Source organism: Lissotriton vulgaris, unplaced genomic scaffold (genome assembly GCF_964263255.1).
Source record: "Lissotriton vulgaris unplaced genomic scaffold, aLisVul1.2 SCAFFOLD_1834, whole genome shotgun sequence".
In the NCBI taxonomy this organism is placed as follows: domain Eukaryota; kingdom Metazoa; phylum Chordata; class Amphibia; order Caudata; family Salamandridae; genus Lissotriton; species Lissotriton vulgaris.
Genome location: NW_028255546.1, coordinates 444,545 through 463,224, shown reverse-complemented (window position 1 = coordinate 463,224; position 18,680 = coordinate 444,545). Strand labels below are relative to the sequence as shown.

The 18,680-nt window shown below is 41.5% G+C and overlaps 1 protein-coding gene across 1 annotated transcript in view; it reads left to right on the top strand.

Moving 5' to 3' along the window:
- Positions 1-4,397: 4,397 nt before the first annotated feature.
- Positions 4,398-18,680, top strand: part of LOC147659087 (proton-coupled zinc antiporter SLC30A1-like) — a 93,549-nt gene continuing 79,266 nt past the window's right edge. Inside the window, exon 1 of the mRNA XM_086951980.1 lies at positions 4,398-4,531. The gene's annotated coding sequence lies outside the window, so the exon portion shown is untranslated. The remainder of the gene's footprint in view (positions 4,532-18,680) is intronic.

Genomic DNA, 18,680 nt, shown 5'->3' with positions numbered 1-18,680 from the left:
AGTGGTGTGACAGACCACCTCCTAAGTCGACCAATTAACTGTCGAGTTACGTGAAATGTTTCAACTGATGTGGGACGGACATGTAGGTTTTAGGGTATAACTGGGGTGCCTTTAGGGGTGTGGTTTAGACTTGCGAGAGAGACTTGGAAGATACTTTTTCGAGAAGAAGGGTGAATGCGTCACTGCTCGCCGGTTTGCAGAGAGGCCTAGTTGTTCCCGTCCCTGTCCTGCTCCTAGGTTCTGAAATCTTTGTTCCCTGATTTTATTCCCATATTTACCATTACTTGTAGACCTGGGAATGTGTCAAAATGCAACACCTCCCCAGGCGAGGCATAATGAGGACACATATCTTTATTTTTTATTTCATTATTTCCTCTTACTACGTGTGCTGCATTCTGCAGCACACATAAAAAGAGGAAAATTCCTCTGAGGAGTGTCTTTGTGCAGGAAGGTGTCCCTTCCTATACAAAAACAATCCTGCTACAACTAGGGTGACCAACTGGCATGGTTGCAAATTCAGGACGGCAAATGTAAAAATTCAGGACAAAGGTTCAAAATTCAGGACAAAAATTCATGACAAAAAGGTCAAAATTCATGACAAAAATTCATGACAAAAGGTAAATTTTACAGACACATCAGAGACGGTTGCACAATATTACATAACTAAATAGACAACCAACACAAGTAGAAGTCAAAATAAGTTTATATCAGGTTGACACAATTGTGCATTTCATGGTTTGTTGGTAGGCATGCAGCTTTGATCAACTGTGCAGGTCTTTTTGTGGTATTTTATATGATCATGATCTATTTATATGGTTACTGCACTGGGTTGTCCAGTCTGATATTTTGTTTACAGTTCATGGTCCTGAGCAGGCATGTTTGGTGAGAGAAGTGGTCAGGAAGATCTGCTCGGGTGGACTTGGTTACTAGCATCTCATATCTGAGTGACATTGTGAGATTGAAAGCAGCATGCATGGAATATAGCGAATTGGGACATGTAGTGCTGGACTAAAGTGCAGTTCTCCAAGTGGCCAGCCGTAGGAAACTGGGTTTCTGTTGCAGTACTCCCCCCGACAATGTGCCTGGTTTTTGATGCAGGTGTACTGGGTCCCTGCTGTCCAGGTTCTCAGTACCTGTGTTCTTTCCCTACAGTCATGGCTTAAGGTCAATAGCAGATATAAACTACCTTCCATTTTTGTCCACAGTTGAACATAAATGTGTTCCCCTGCTCTATGTCACCACTTGATGAGTGCAGTCTACGGTAGTGCACAGATGCTGTACAGCACCTTCACCCAGCTGCACATGGAGGCCCACCTTAACCACATCGCTGCGGCGGCTATTCCGCCGCAGCGCTAAGTGGGCGGGGTGGCCGCTCGGCGGCCGCATGCTGGTGACAGAACCGCTCCGTCACCAGCCGCGGTTGGGCTGTGCTTGTGACGGAGCGGTTCCGTCTTGGCCCCGCCCGCTCAATAGAACGCGCCGCGCAGGCACGGCGCCAGGCCCATGACGGAACTGCTCCGTCATCAGCACAGCCCAACCGCAGCTGATGACGGAGCGGTTCCGTCATCAGCATTGAACCGGTTAAGAAGCACAGACACAATAATTTTACGTTCTAAAACAGTCAACCTCTCTTGCCGCACCCACACCACCTCTCACCTCAGGGAACTACACTGGCTCTCAATCAACAAACAAACCTGATTCAGACTGCTCACACACATACACAAAGCACTTCACACAACCAGTTCTGCATACCTGAATATCAACATACACTGCTACACACCTCCCAGAAACCTCCTCTCAGCCAGACTGTCACTAGCAAGCCGGAGGCCTTGCCTTCTCCCATGTATCCTACAAAGCATAAAACAACCTCCCTTTCCACGTCAGAGCCTCCTCTTCAATTCTCGGGTTCCGCAAAGAGCTTAAACCTGGCTCCTAATGTCTTTGCTGTTTTTTCTTTACATCCTGGTATCTGTAGTTTACCATTATTGAAAATAAATCACAAATATAAGATTTAAATGAAAATATGTATAATTGGATTGTTTACTTGCCTTCCCTGGTTTATCTTGAGTAGTCCATTTGGTTTTCACTCTGGTTCTAAATCTAGATCTGGCCACATCAACAGGGCTGGCCTGGGACAGAAAATAGGCCCAGGCATTAAGAATAAAAGTGACTCCCATCTGCGAAGCAGATAGACAAAAAACAGTGGTCCATATTTACAAAATGGGAAAGTTTTGATCTTCTGAAGACGCATAAGAAGAACAACATGCCCACCAGACATTAAAACAGGCCAAAAAGCAGTCGAAAAACACTGACCTGTCAGGCTAGCCCTTCTCCACTGCCAGATTGCCCTATATGCCAGTTTGACACTGCACACCAATCAATGCCAGTCAGTCAGAAGTGTGCAGCTAGGAGAGTGCTGACCTAGCCCACCCTGATTGAAATCAGCCAATAGAGAATTAGTATCTCTTCCTGCTTGCGAGTGTGGGGGGCCAGGGGGATGGCTCATGTGGCATTATTGCTGCACCTTTACTGTAGTAATAGTGACATTCCTGAGATACACTTAAGTAGCACTCACAATTAGCAATACTGCTGCCTGCAGCAGTCCTTTCATGCAACATGTATGACCTTTCACAATCAGGGCAATCATGAAGGCACATTTTCTTCTTTGAAGAACAGGTGATCTATTAGAGTTCTGGTGCCGAAATTCAGCATTGCAAAGAGGTCTGTGAACTCTGAAAGTAGAAGATGCCAACCATTGTAGGACATGGACTTCCAACACTCATGTTAATAGCTGCATTTATTGCCTTTTTATGCTTTGTTTGACATACTGTATTGCTTTAACAAAGTTTGGTTTCGGAATTTTTACGCTTATACAGCAGCATGCCAAGAAAAATGTCTCCTTTCTGCTGGGCTGTTTTCAACCTGTCACTTGAAACATCCAGGAGGTTTGTGAAAAGCTGATTTTGAAATTACTTCACTAAACCAACTCTTCCTTAAACTTCCCTCTTCGGCACGGACCAAGGTGTATTAAGGGCATACTAATGTACATAACACAAGCTAACGCACCTCTTACAACCCACATGTGTCTATTTTATCATTTCAAAATGCTTCTACAGCTCGTACTGTTTCATAAATGTTGCTAAAATATTCCCCTTTTCTTTATTAGTTTGTTTTTCACTTATCCACTTTGTCATTTTAAAATGTTTCTTTATTTTCACCAGGATTTATAAATTATACCTTTTTTTTTATTCAACTGGATTTTCAATTGAAAATTAACATAATTGGTTCTATTGTACAGAGGTCTGACACCTTCGGGTAAAGTCTGCGCTATATAAAAATGCATTAAATAAATTAAATTAAACAAAATAAAAAATTGACACCAAGAAGAATGCCATGCCCCAGGCTGGGGCAGGAGGAGGCCCAGCAAATGCTGTCACCGCAGGGAGGCCCATTATCGTTCTGTATGTGATAATTAGGCCGATATACAGAATGATAATGGGCCTGATAATAATCTGTGTGGGGTTGGCGAGGGGGCACTGCAGGCCACTGATCACAGCAGGGGCGCGAGCTGACCCCTGCAGTGAGTTCCAGAACTTTCAGGCTGCTTGCAGGGGAGGGGGTGGGCGGGGGCAGCGCAGATCACTCTGATGTCCGAAATTACGGACAAAAGGCGCCTGGAAAGGAATTCCTCAAAGACAACAGACAAGTGGCTCAAAGAATGGGCGGTCCGTGAAATTTACCCTATCTACAACGCCGGCACCCATACACAATGGCACAAGGGTGACTGTATAGGCGCAAGGTAGCACAGTGTGCGACAACACAAGGAAAGAACAGGAACAATGTGAAATACAGTGCACTCCTGCCCTTTGACGCAGATCACCACAGCAAGATGGCTTGCTGCGTTGCGCTGCGTGACAGTTTGAAAACATCTGGCCCCTGGACTCTACGCATATTGAGGTTGCGTTCCTATGTGTAACTTTAGTTGATCTGACTTTGTGTGGAATCCTCTGGGTGTCAGCCCTTCTTCCACCCTGTTGCTCCTACTTTAGCAGGGATTTGACCCTACCCCATGCAGTGGAATTAAGTACTATTCTCACGTTACCTTTGCGCGCGACTGTTGAAGGCAACCGTTTGTGCCACTCCAGCACCCAGCTGAACGTTAGCAAATCGGACAGCAATGCCTCTTACTGAAAGAGCCTTACTAACATAGTGCCTCGTGACTGTTTGGGTCCTTTCATGGCGCTGCCCGCTGATACAAAGAAAGGCTTTGGAAGCGGTCGTGAGAGAGAAGCCCAGGGAAGTGCAAGTGATGGGGGTGGAGGGAGAGAGCCCGAGTCGGAGTGAAGTACAGGGGGAGGGGCCAGTAAAGATTGGGAGAGGAGCCGACAGACCAACTTGAGAAAGCAGCGTTCCCAGAACCAAGGAAACTAGTCCAGGTTGAGCGTGAGTTTGACAGGGGAGGAGGAAGCAGATCGGACCGAGCGAGGTGCAGGACCCAGCAGCACAGCGAGGCTCTCTAACCACCGCACAGGTACGTGTCGGGGACCGCATAGCAAATGTTCAAACAGTCAGTTATATCAGTACGAGGTGGAGTTACGTTTGGAGATTAAATACTTGGGGCAGATTTACAATCCCCTTGCGCCACTTTTGCGTCACTTTTCACATGGGAAAGTGACGCAAAAGTGGCGCAAGGGGCTTGTAAATCTGCCCTAGGAGGTTACACCGTGGAGTGGGTCGCCCAATCGCGCGGCAGCAGCGGAGGTTCGAGCGAGCTGTGGGGGCTAGCTAGCTAAGTTTGTCTACAAGCTTGTTCCGTCCACAACGTTTGGGTTACAGGAGGAGTGTTTTATCTTCCTTCGTTGAACTACACATGGAAATCTTTTCGATAAAAGTGCATTGCACCTGCCAGTGGATCCGCTTGGATATTTGCCTTGATGACGGCAATTTATTAAAAAGCCAAACTGGCGTTTTTTTTGTATTTTCTTTCCTTTGAGCCCGTTTATCTCAAACCCATGGGTGCTCGACTCAGGCCTGAGACAAAGTCGCCTGGTGATGCCCACCAATACATTATAAGGCTGATGACATTTCCAATATGGCAACAGTGAAAAGTTTGAGTAGAAACGGATTTGTACAAACATGGATCTATGAAAATAACTTTATTTGCAGATACTACAAGGCCAACGTGGATCAAGGAAACTTTTTTCTTTTCTTTTGGCGTTACTTCATGTTAGCAGCAAATTAATTTTGCAGCAGTTGCCAGAGCAACGTCAATATTTGCTATGACGAAGATGTTGGAAAAATGCAAACTTTATATTTTGCAGCAGAACTGGGACACTGCACTTCTTCAATCTGAAAGGGAGTGTATCTACACGTCTCAGCAGGGTTTAATGTTGGTATTCGGGCACTTATGAAAAGCAAGCTGGTGCTCAGGGACAGGGTGTACCTGGACATATATATTTTAATTTTAAGCACATAATACACTCTCTAGATGTAGTTCTAGCGTTCCTTGGCATCGATTGGTTGGACAAAGTATTATATTTGCACTGGTCAGTAGTACACTTGTTGGTGCAATGTTTTTTTTGTTTTCTTGCAGTTTTACATGGCGCAAACGCGACCCGAAGGTATCAAAGTGCTTTACACAAGCACCAGTTGCATTACAGACGGACATTTAGGCACAGAGAGATTTAGGGCCATATTATCAAGAAAGCTCGCTATATTATTGCTGCTTTTATCGGCAGGAAACTGCCGATAAAGCGGCGATAATGGGTTTGATAATATGCTCTATGGAATTCCAATCGAAGCCCATGTTAGATGTGAAGACATCTAACATGGGTACCAGAAAGAAAACAGGCATTGTCAAGCACTCTCACAAAATATGTAGAATTATTGTCATCAATCACAAGTTTTAAGATTAAAGTTCATTGACAGGAAATGGACTTCCAAAGTACGGATCCAGACCAAGTGTTAGACTTCAAATCTTTATTTCATAAACATTAAAAATATTTCCAGCTTGTGCTGCCGACACGTGTTTCGTCTCATGGAGACTTTTTCAAGGCCAAGAAGACGGAGATAGTGCACTGATATTAAACACCACGGATCTTGTTATCTAATGCAGATGAAACCGTGTTCTAAGGTCACACCGGTAATATGAGTCCGAAAAGGATATATCAGGGGGACACTAACCTTATAATCTTGTTCACTAGTATAAATTCATAAGGAACATAGAGCGATGTCCAGAGTAATTGTTCAGAGTAAAAGAAGATAGACTTAGTAAATTCACAAATCTTGCTGCGTGGAGGTGGAATCGTCTTTTCTTAAGTTTGAGCGATGACCATGATAAGTCACTCATTTAGCGCAGCGTCACCTGGACAATTACTCTGGACATCGCTCTATGTTCCTTATGAATTTATACTAGTGAACAAGATTATAAGGATTCAAATTACCGGTGTGACCTTAGAACTCGGTTTCATCTGCATTAGATAACAAGATCCGTGGTGTTTAATATCAGTGCACTATCTCCGTCTTCTTGGCCTTGAAAAAGTCTCCATGAGACGAAACACGTGTCGGCAGGACAAGCTGGAAATATTTTTAATGTTTATGAAATAAAGATTTGAAGTCTAACGCTTGGTCTGGATCCGTACTTTGGAAGTCCATTTCCTGTCAATGAACTTTAATCTTAAAACTTGTGATTGATGACAATAATTCTACATATTTTGTGAGAGTGCTTGACACTGCCTGTTTTCTTTCTGGTACTTAATATTAGCAAAAACTTTTTTTGCTAATTCAACACTCCTGGTGGTGGGTGTCTGACAGGACAACAGAGCACCTCAAATAAAGAATAGTATATAATTTCCATTACACGTATACGTGCTTAGAGAATTGTATTGCTTATATGTGCGGACGCTTTCTCATCTTGAGAAACACTACCACCACAATCCCGTATTGCACATCTAACATGGGCTTCGATTGGAATTCTTGATAATATGCCCCTAAGTGATTTGCCCAGAATCGTAGGATGTTGAGTCTTTCGCCAAGACTCCAACCAGGTTCCCCAGCTTCAAAGTCAGTCGTATTGAAGCTCATAGAAATGATGAAACTCGCTGTAGAGACACGCATTGTTTTCAAATGCGCGAGCATTGTGAGCACCCCCATTTACCGGTGATGTAGGAAGAGTTAAAAAAATAAATGTTATCAGTCCACCTTTCTTCTAAATAGAGGGGCATATTTTTGAGGGCTTTGCGTCATGCTTGCACCACTCAACATGGTACATACACAACACAAACCTCTAAGTCATTTTTATAAAGCCACACAAAGCTACTTTGCGTGGCTTTGAACAACTTCAGAATATATAGAGTAATGCAACACATCGCAAATCGATGCGTTGACTACGCTACGCAAGAGAGGCGTTCGATGGGCATTGTGGTGGGTGTTTCCATGCAAAACCCATGGGGGCATATTTACAAGCCCCTTGCATCAGTTTTGCGTCATTTTTAACATGGGAAATATGACGCAAAAGTGGCACAAGGGGCTTGTAAATCTGCCCCATGGTTTTTGACGCATTGCCAAATTTACCAAACCTAGTAAACCTGGGAATGCAACAAAAAGATGCACCTCCCCAGGTGAGGCGTGACAAGGGGAAATACCTTTATTTCTCCTTGTTTTTTCTTCTTTCTGAAGGAGAAAAACGCCTCTAAGAATTTTTTTTTTGCAGGAAGGTCGCTTTCCTGCACATTAACAATCCTGACTACAACACAGGCGCCCTTGCACCATGGTGCAAGTGTGCCTGCATTGGCACTAGGCTGTCAAAACGGTGCCAGTGCAGTGGGAAGACAGAAATGCTTGTATTGGAAAAATACAGCACTTTCCTACCATTTCCCTTTGACGCAGGGAGGCACAGCAAGGTAAATTGCTATGCTGCCCTGCGCCACAATTCCCATAAATATGCCCCAGAGTTCTTATCGGGTTGAGACACACGTTGGGATTGGAAGAAGCCGCGCTTATTAGATAAATGTTGCATTAAAACAGTTTCTTTATTGGAAACGAGCACACAGTATGAGATTTGCAAAAAATGTGTGTGTGAAGCTGAAGACTGATTTCAGTGAAAACATTACTGCTGAATATGTTCTGAGTGCGAGTTTCACAATTCGTGGACCTGTTTTGAGAAGTTATACCGTTTTATGCTGAAGCCCTGGTGCAGCTGGAGTCGGCTCACCAGTGCCAAGACTTCCGTCTCCTCACCCACGCACACAAAGCCCTCTACGACCTAGGACCTGAATGCCTCAACAAGCGCCTGTCCTTTTACACCCCCCACCCGCCAACTGCGATCGTCCAATCAAGCTCTCGCCGCAATTCCGCGCATCCATAGATCCACCATGGGGGGAAGATCCTTCTCCCACTTAGCGGCCAAAACCTGGAACTCTCTCCCCACCCACCTCCGCCTTACACAGAACCACCTCTCCTTCAGAAAGCACCTAAAAACTTGGATATTCGATAAGTAAACTACCCCTTCCCCCCGCCCTTCAAGCGCCTTGAGACCCCCTGGGTGAGTAGTGCGCTATACAAATGCTAAACTTGAACTTGAAGTACACACAACTGCCAGCTCAACATTCATTATGGCACCTTCTCACATTATCCATCAGTACTTCCTCTTTAACTTTCGCTGGTGCAAGCTTCCCACATTGAAGGAGCCCATTCTTTAAACACTCGACTCAAGTCTCAGCTTCTGCAGTTCCTAACTGCTAGCTTCTCAAAGGGACCACTAGTGATAGCTTCTCACAAAGAGGAATGCAAAAAGAACAAATGATAGACAGAATGCTGAACAAATCAACCATTGACCCCCAGTCATAGATCTGGGTTTAATCCATCATTTTTTTTGCTGACCTCACCACCCCAGTTTGGACCCAGCCATATCCAAATCAGTCTTCAACCTGCTCCCCATGAGAACAGTAAATGTGTAAATGTAAATGTAGTGTATTTTATATAGCGCACTTCTACCCGGAGGCCTTGTAGCGCTGTATTCATACCGCTGTGGAACCCATCCTGGCTTTCCTGTGAAATGTCCACTCCTGGGCACCCCCAAGGTGAAGCCAGGCATCCACAGCGCTGCTGGGGCCGTTGTGGAGATTAAGCAAGCTATTGCTCAGAGTCACAGAGTGGGACCCATGATTAGACTAGGCACCGAGGCGAGAATTATCAGGTCCGGGGAAATTGAGTCCAAGAGCCGCCGAGGCGGGAATTGAACCCTTGTCCCGGGCCAGACCTCTGCATCAGGGTCTGCCGCTCTAACCATTGAGCCACGCTTCTCCACAGAACAGTCCAGCCAAAACTGTCAGCTAGGTCCTCCCTGGACCAGAAACAAGCATCCTGGGACCAGTTTCGGGGCATCACTCCTCATCAGCCAGGCTAGCTTGAATCCAGTAGCACAGTGAGCATGGGACCCACGTCTGGGCATACCCTTTCCACGTAGGCAACAAAAGCAAAAAGAACACATTATGAACGAAATGATGAACAAATCAAACATCCACCCCAGTCACAGGTCTGAGTTTAATCCATTGTATTTTTTTACTCACCATGCCACCCCAGTTTGGACCCAGTTTGCAGTTTGGATATGCAAACCAGTCTTGACCCTGCTCCCCATGGGAACAGTCCAGCCCAAACTGCCATGCCAGGTCCTCCTTGGACCAGAAACAAGCATATTGGGAACGGTTTTGGGGTATCACCCATCATCAGCCAAGCTAGCTTGAATCCAGTGGCACAGTGAGCACAGGACCCATGAACTACCACTTAGGGTGACAAAAGAAAAAAAGAACGAATGATGGACGATCCCAGGATGCTTGTTTCTGGTCCAGGGAGAACCAGTTCAAGATTCTATTTTGTTTTAAACTATTGTTATAATTTATTTAATGAATAAACAAACAAACAATGCTGAGCATAAATGAGGTAGGTGTATGACATAGGTGTGCATTATAAATCCAAGCGATTGATGTGTCACAGTCCTTTAGATGATCACCAAAATATGGTCTTCTTATATCAGTCAATAGGTACATTGAAACCTGGGGACTTACAAGGAACAGTCAGTTTTGGCATTGGGCAGGCCACCCTGATAATTTGGTCCCTCTTTCTTGTTCACTCTCAACTACAGTCAGTTCTCTCCATTGTGCATTGCAGTCAGAGGGCATGTTAGCTAGGATGAGGGAGAGTGCCACAAACTTGTATCCTGGGTTACCCTTCTTTGGTCTCAAATATAAGCATACAATGAGGCGTTGTGGTGTACATGTCTTTAATTTACCTACAGTGTTACTTACAATTCTCGCTATTTCATTCCATTAAATCATCACCAGGCCTGGGTGAAATTTCAATTACACCAGAGTCATCGAAGGAATTTAGGTATTTTGAGTTATTCTTTGATGAAGAATTACCTATAGTTACACAATTACTCATCCTTGCATAATTAAGAGTAATTTAGGGGGGAAAATCCTACCACCAGACCACATTTAGCGAGTGCGAGAGATTGCTCGCTATTCGTGTTCTGCTGTATTCATTGCTGTTTATTAGCCAACAGATGCATCTTCTCATCCATTTTGGATGTAATGGTGCAGCACCAAGAAAATAGCACTAAATGTCGGTAATAAGTTGGGAAAAAATCTTACCACAGGAGCATGTTTAGCGAGCGGAGTAGCTTCTTGAGCTCGCTATTCATGTTCTGTTGGATTTAGTGCTATTTCTTAGCGCAAAACGTATCCTTGCATCAATTTTGGCGATCATGAGCAGCTGCTTTCGTTCTCTATTCATGTTCTGTTTTATTTAGTGCTATTTCTTAGTGCAAAATGCATCCTTGCATTCATTTTGAACGTATGGCGGAACCACGCATTCCGTTATAACGCATGCCATTACAAAGCGGCCGTTACAACGCGAGTGAAGTTACCAATCTTTACCTTTACAACAGAAATTTATCCCACTCATATGCGTTTACCATGCACGCCTTTACCACGAAAATGTAAGTATTTTACAAGTAAGTATAAACCCTTTCTATGTATACATAAAGGACTCATACGTACCTGTATAATACTTACATTTCCGTAGTAAAGGCATGCATGGTAAAGGTATACACTTGGTAAAATGGTAAAGATAGGTTCAAACCCTACTTGTGGGTGTGTGTGTGTGTGTGTGTGTATATATATATATATTCACAGAAAAAACCATAGGTTATAGACCATATATAGTTAGGAATTTGCATTTACAAAACCTTGAAAATTCACTGAAAAAACCATAGGTTATAGACCATATATAGTTAGGGATTTGCATTTACAAAACCTTATTTTACTCGCATAAAACCATTGAAATTCCATATATAGTTAGTTGCGCTAACTATATATCGCGCACCCGCAATCCACTGCTGATGATGTCACATATTACATCATTCATGACATGGTCAGTGACATCACTGATGACATCACTGATGACATCTCAAATGACATCACTGATGACATCTCAAATGACATCACTGATGACATCACTGATGACATCTCATTTGACATTACTGATCACATCACTGATGATATCATTCATGTGATAATACGATGAACCTCTTCAGACTCTAATATAACCTTAGATACAATCAGTGTAAACAGACAGTCACAGACTGTCACTCATCCATGGAGTTACTCACACACCTAGTCAGTCATGCAAAGAATCAATCACACCTCCATTTCCTCAACTATACAGTTATACAAACTTTACTTATTCAAACATATACTAACACATATTTACTCTCTTATACAATCCCTGATACAAGTTCACAATGATCCATACAGCCACTCACACATTCACTGGCTCTTATGCACAGTTATTTATATATGTCAACTCTCACATGTACTGTGTTTTACATATGTACTTACTTTGACATGTAGCACTGAGATATCCATTCACTCACCAATACACTCATGCACACAGTCAACCGCCCATACAGCTGTTTCCACATGCACTTTTGAACCCATACATCTAATGAATCCACTGCTCACACATCTATGCACAGAGTCATACACCTCCCAGCCACCCACACACACACTCAGTCTCCCATACAAATACCTGGGCTACCAATCAATAACCCATATAGTTACTCATATAGCTACTTATCAACACATGCAGCAGTTTACAGAACAACAGACATAATGATGCACAAATTAAGACAGTTTAGTCACTAACCCATGCACTCAGTGAGACATATTTAATCACTCACTCATACAGTCAGTCATGCACCTACTAAATCCTTCATCCAGACACTGATACATCCACTCATTCTTCAATATGTAAGACATATTTACACTTTACAGAAACATACAGTCACTGGATGTTGTCATCAGTGATGTCATCAGTGATGTCACTGACCATGTCATGAATGATGTAATATGTGACATCATCAGCAGTGGATTGCGGGTGCGCGATATATAGTTAGCGCAACTAACTATATATGGAATTTCAATGGTTTTATGCGAGTAAAATAAGGTTTTGTAAATGCAAATCCCTAACTATATATGGTCTATAACCTATGGTTTTTTCAGTGAATTTTCAAGGTTTTGTAAATGCAAATTCCTAACTATATATGGTCTATAACCTATGGTTTTTTCTGTGAATTTCATTGGTTTTTTAAAAGCTAACATCTGTAGCTGTAAAATGTATTCTTCTTTAAATCCCAAAATATATTTAGATGTTTATTGATAATTTTTTTTTAAATATTTTTTTTCTTCGCTTTCGGTTCGCGAACCGGGAAGCTTTCCGTTAGCTCATCTTGATGCCGCGATCTAGTCCGCGAACCGGTCAACGTTACGTTAGCGGAACTGTGACGCGTCGCGGAAGCGCGACGTATCACGTTGTCGCGTAATGCGTCTAATGACGCGGCGCGTTAGCGTTCCCGGAAGTGCTCCGGACCGCGAACCGGAAGCGATCCGGGACGCGGCGCGCGCCGCGTAACGTAAGCGGAACAGGTCATGTGACTTGTTTATCAAACTTTTCATTGGTTCATTTCACTTTTGGTTTCCAAATGATGTATGACTAGGTCATGTGACCTAAAAATAACACTTTTCATTGGTTCAGAACTTTTGCTTTTCCCAAATCATGTAAACCCCTCCTTATTTCCTCACTCTGACTTTCATCTTGGTGAGAGAAAGACCATTTACCTACAATTGAGCAATGGCTTCTGTACTTGCTGCAGCTGGTGGACCCCCACCACCACCTCAACCTCCTCATAAGAAGAGAGGACCACCTAGTCAATTTATCTCTAACAGAGAGGAGGAAGAGGAGGAAGAAGAAGAAGAAGATAGAGAGCAACCACAATTTATCCAAGAGTTGCCCCGTGTTTCAAAGAGAAAAACAAGTTTCATCTGGCAGTTTTTCTCCATCCCTCCTGGATCAAAGAAGGTGAATGCTAAATATGCCACCTGCCTCATCTGTGATTACAGATTGTCTAGAGGCACAGAGAAGAAATACAGTATGGGCAACTATACGATGCATCGACATATGAGCAGGTGGCATCCCTTAAACTACAGCCGGGCTGAGTTAAGGGACCTAGAAGACAATCCCCCGACAACTCCTGTGGCCAGATCTACCTCTACAATGTCTTTGACAGGAAGAGAGGCACAGGAAACTGTGCCAAACATCCAACCAAATTTCCAACATATCAAGTTTACTTGTATATACTGTGGTGCTATGCTGTCGTATGGCAACATGAGCGTCAACCTGATTAATATGGCGTTCAATAACCATAAATGCCCTAATGCACCCAAGAAGTAATTTTTTTTTTGCTCCTGTTGAGCCGTTTTCAATGCCTGTTTTTTGTTGTTTCCCCTCCATAAAAAACACAAAAAAAACATAAAACAGTTCTAAAAATACAAAAAAATCAAAAAATGTTCAGAAAAAATAAATAAATAAATAAAACAACAAAAACAAAAAAAAACAGTTCTTTTCAGAACTACCTCCCCTTTCAAACAAAATTGCTAGAATGTTTATCACTCTGGCAAGCTCTATTTCTTTTGGTTCGCTTCAAGTTCGCTGACCGGTTCGCGAACTGGAAGCGAACCAAAAAAAATATTTTTTTAAAAAAAAGAAGAGTTAGTATAAGGGAAGTAAACAGAGAATAATGTAAAAAGAAAGACAGCTATAGAGAGTAAATGAGAGATAGTGTCAGTGACATCATCAGCAGTGCATTGCGGGTAAAAAGAGTAGAAAACATTTACCTTATAATTCTTGTTACCTTTTTAAAATATTTTTTCATACTTTCAATCTGTAAAACAGAGAACAAACATTTCCAAAAATATTAAAACATGTATTTAAAAATTAGAAAAGACAAGGGAAAAGGTTCAAAAACAAACAGTTTTTCAACAACTTTGACATTTACAGAAGTCTCTGCTTCTCTACGTGCCCTACACAATCCTAAAGATATATATTTTAAAGAAACTGTATCTTGATGTTGATGAACTGAGGCCTATTTTGGAACATGGTGTTTTTTTTGCACTGCTAATGTCTCACAATAGTGATGCAATAGCAGCGCAAAAAAGATGTAAAGCCATCATAAAATTGTGTCTAACATTTTAAATGATTGTTTTAGGATGCAAATAAGATGTGTGCTTTCAAGAGCTTTCTTTGAGGTGAGGCCTCTTTTCTTTTTTTAAAAAAAACACTACCCAGAAGTACAGCACTGTAAGCATTAAAATTGATATTTACAGAACTCAGCTTACCCATATGTACCTCACATTTCTAAATGTATATCATAAGGACAAAAAGCATAACATTAATTATACATGTTAAATGGTTTATTTTTGCTGTTCTCAGAATGTATCAAATTTCACTTAAATCAGTGACTTGAAGGTATTCATCATGTAACAGCGGGGAAAAAAAAACACAATCAAAATGACTGTGTTTAAAAAACCCATACAACCTAAGAAATCTGATTTCAAAACTCCTTAAAATTAACTTACTTTCAATGACGTCGAACGATCTCCTATAAACAGCATCCACTCTGTTGTGCTATAAATATTTTCAGCCCGCCACTTTCTGAAAGAAAACCTCCATCGATACGTAAAATATGTTACATAGAAAAAAAACTTCTCTCATTATATCACATGTTTCCACTAGGCCAAATCATGTTGCCGCGATTCGCAAGTCTTGTAATTCTTCCAATCAAATCCCGACATTTTCTATTTTCGCAACTTTCAAAAATAAAATATTTGAGATTATTTTCACAATCCTGGACTACTAATATCTTACTCTTCTTTGTCACTCATGTTCTCCTTTTCCTATGACACTGATACTGCTTACTATGAAGCAGACTTACTTGCATCAGGTTTATATAGTTGGATTTTTAATCTAGACAGCATTGCAGACTTACATTCCCTCTACTTAAAATTTTGGTTTTAAAAACACCAGGTAAGAATTTTTAAGGTCAAACGGCAATTTTTTTTTGAAAGTTACAACGGAATCATTACAGAATGACCAGCCGTTTCCAGACTTTAAGTAAGCTGTATAATGTCCTGATGTTGTTGATGGACCATTGTGATAGATAATTGCTACAGTAACAAAAGTCCTCCCTGATATTGACAGCTGAGAAGCCACAAATTTTTTTATTAAAGTTGACAATTTTGATCCATCAGGCCTACAACGTTGGATCATTAAAATGACATACTGGCTATATCTACGTATAAATAATGTTGACATCATATCACATTTACATTGGCTACACTCCATGTTGTGATCCGCTGCATTTACTAGCTTATTAAAGGACACTGATTTACTGTCTGGCAAAGTTAAATATATAAATCTTTCTGAGTCTACACTAGTAGTACTTGATACCATACAGTTCTCGCAGTCATGCTGCCATTGATAAGAAAGCCCAAACAGGTGATCTACATCTACACCCTCATCTTGCAATACATCAAGCATATACATTAAAAACTCCTGACAATCTTGCTGATTATTTTCAGAGAAGTCTGTTTGACCTGAACATTCATCTAACAGATAACGAACTTCAGACACACTTTCTACTTTTGTTCGATCAGTGCTACATTTCTCTAACACAGAATTCAACAAGCAGCATAAACTTTGTTCTGAATTGAACACAATCTGTTCTTTTAAACTCTCTAGTGAAAAGAGAACATTAACAACTACATTTGCATAGCAGTTGACACCAGAACTGTTTTCAAATTGAAAACCAACAACATCTTCAACAGAATCCACTTTCTTTCTGCTAACAACTTTCGGTTCATTGACTTTTAGTCTTTTTGCAACAACCTCCCTACTATTACTGATATTTCTACGTTTCTGGCCTACCACACGTTTCTCAAACAAAGGATATTGAGGCAAATGTGGCGCATACTCTCTTCTTAACCTATTGTATTCCTTAACACAATCTAGATGCGCACAAATGTTTGTGACATCACAGTCAATCAAGTACAATCCCGATAAAGTTCTAACTCGTGACAATGCCACATATGCCATACCCTCCTTGAACACAGAACTGCCAATATTCACCAATGCACAGTCTACACTTAAACCTTGCGATTTATGGATTGTCACCGCATATGCCAAGCAAACAGGAAACTGTTTACGGCGAACATATAAGTCTTTAACAAGCAAAAACCTAGCAGAACAACGACCAATTTGCTGTACTTCCTCAATGCCATCAAATTTAATTCTTAAAAATTCTATTCCATCTCTATTTTTGTATTTCTCAAAATCAACAACATTACCCATTGATCCATTTACCAGACCTCTTTCTACATGTAAATTCCTTCTCAAAATGATTCGGCAATTTAAACACACATTCAAAGTCTTTTCAAAACCAGCTGTCTTAGATATAGTCTTCTCTAATGAATCCAATTTTGATTTCAAATTGTCTGACAAAATAATTGTTGATCCCATATGCTCTAATTTGTCGATAGCTTCAAGTTTCACAATCTCTTGCTTTTCTAAATTCAACATTTTGTTGTTGAAGATGGCACATTCTGCAAGAGTTGGCATGAGACATATCCCGGATTTCTTCTCAGTAATTTTCTGAAAAATATTCTCAGGCACAATCTCTTGTTTGGGATATAAATTTGACAGTAATCGTGCATTTAAAGCTTCTTTCCCATGCTCGGTCACTTTTCCAATTCTAATATCTTGTAGAATATTCTTGTAATCTTCATCCTTTGCCTGACGCATATTTTGATGCAGTTCTGCATAATTGAAGTTTAACCATATATTGACGTTGCCAATGCTCCCTAGGCACTTCCTGGTATCTTCATGCGTGAGTATTTTGAACACAGGTTGACCTTTTACTGGTGTCAGCTGCAGAAGATCTCCGAAAACAATGATGTGTTTCCCACCAAATAAGACATCATATTCAGTTTTAAGTACTTCTTGCATTCTCAAATGCACAAAGGCAAGCATGACATTGGAAACCATGCTTACTTCGTCAATGATAAGTAGTTTCATTTTCCTCAAGACTCTTGAAACTTCACAGCAAGCATCTCCAGATAACTTGTTGTATTGTAATTTGTTGTCATGCTCCACCGGCAGCATCAGTAGACGATGCAAAGTAATACCTTTAATGTTATGTGCTGCCAGTCCAGTAGGAGCGGTGACAACACAAGACAGCGATGACTCAGTCCTTTCCTGCAAATAACAAGAGATTGCTTTAATGAGGAAACTTTTTCCAGTTCCCGCTTCTCCACTCACGTACAGTCGGACAGGCTTCAACGATGTACATGAGCACTTGTTCTTCTCATGACTTAATCCGTGCTCAATTTCCTTGGTAACTTCATCATATATTTTCCTCTGCTCAACGTTGAGTTGTTTTTCCAAGTCTTCTAAGTTAACTGAATCCTCCTGAGCATGTGCCATGGCTCTTTTTACTTCATTCATAGCAGTGGCAGCTTCATTTTCGATAATAGGTCCTCCAAGTGGATCTTGACTCAATGAAACAGAACTCTGACTGTCCTGAGAACTGTCTCTGGCAATCTCGGCTGCAATCGTTGCTTCCTGCTCAATTTCCAAAGTTAGCATTTCTTGATATTTAGAAAAAGCAGGACATTCTATGGACTCCTTGGCTGCATTGAAAGAGTCTTCGTAACAGAGGAAATCTCCAAGCAGTTCCTCTTCTGCACGCCAAGGCTTGAAAAGTTGCAAAAGTGCTAAATAGAAAAACTCCTTTTTTTCTGGAGATTCACCACTCAATTTTCGATGGTTTACTAATTGGCATTTTCTTTGCTTGACCAGGCATCCCTCACTTCCAATTACAGCATACACTCCTTTCTCAATATCTTCTTTGATGTTCCTCTTGAATATATAATTTTGGAGAACCTCATATAAACAAACATTGTCAAGGTGACTGCTTCGATTTGGATAATATGTATCCAACATGTTGGTCTTCAAAATGTCGGTACTGTTTGGTTCCTTTTCTGCCAAATACTCAATTTCCCGGACAGGTTTTAGAACTCGATTTCGCGTTGCAGCAAGACCAAGACTCGCCCAAACGAGACTCCTGGATTTGGCATAGAGACTTGCTGAAGACAATCGATCAGAACATTCGTAAGCTCCGATTTCTCGATGCGACAACATCTTCAGACTGAAACTGTACAACTTCTTGCTGAGGCTCTTTTCATGGGAAATGTCCTCCCACATATCCTTCAGTTCGGTCTTTTCTTTTT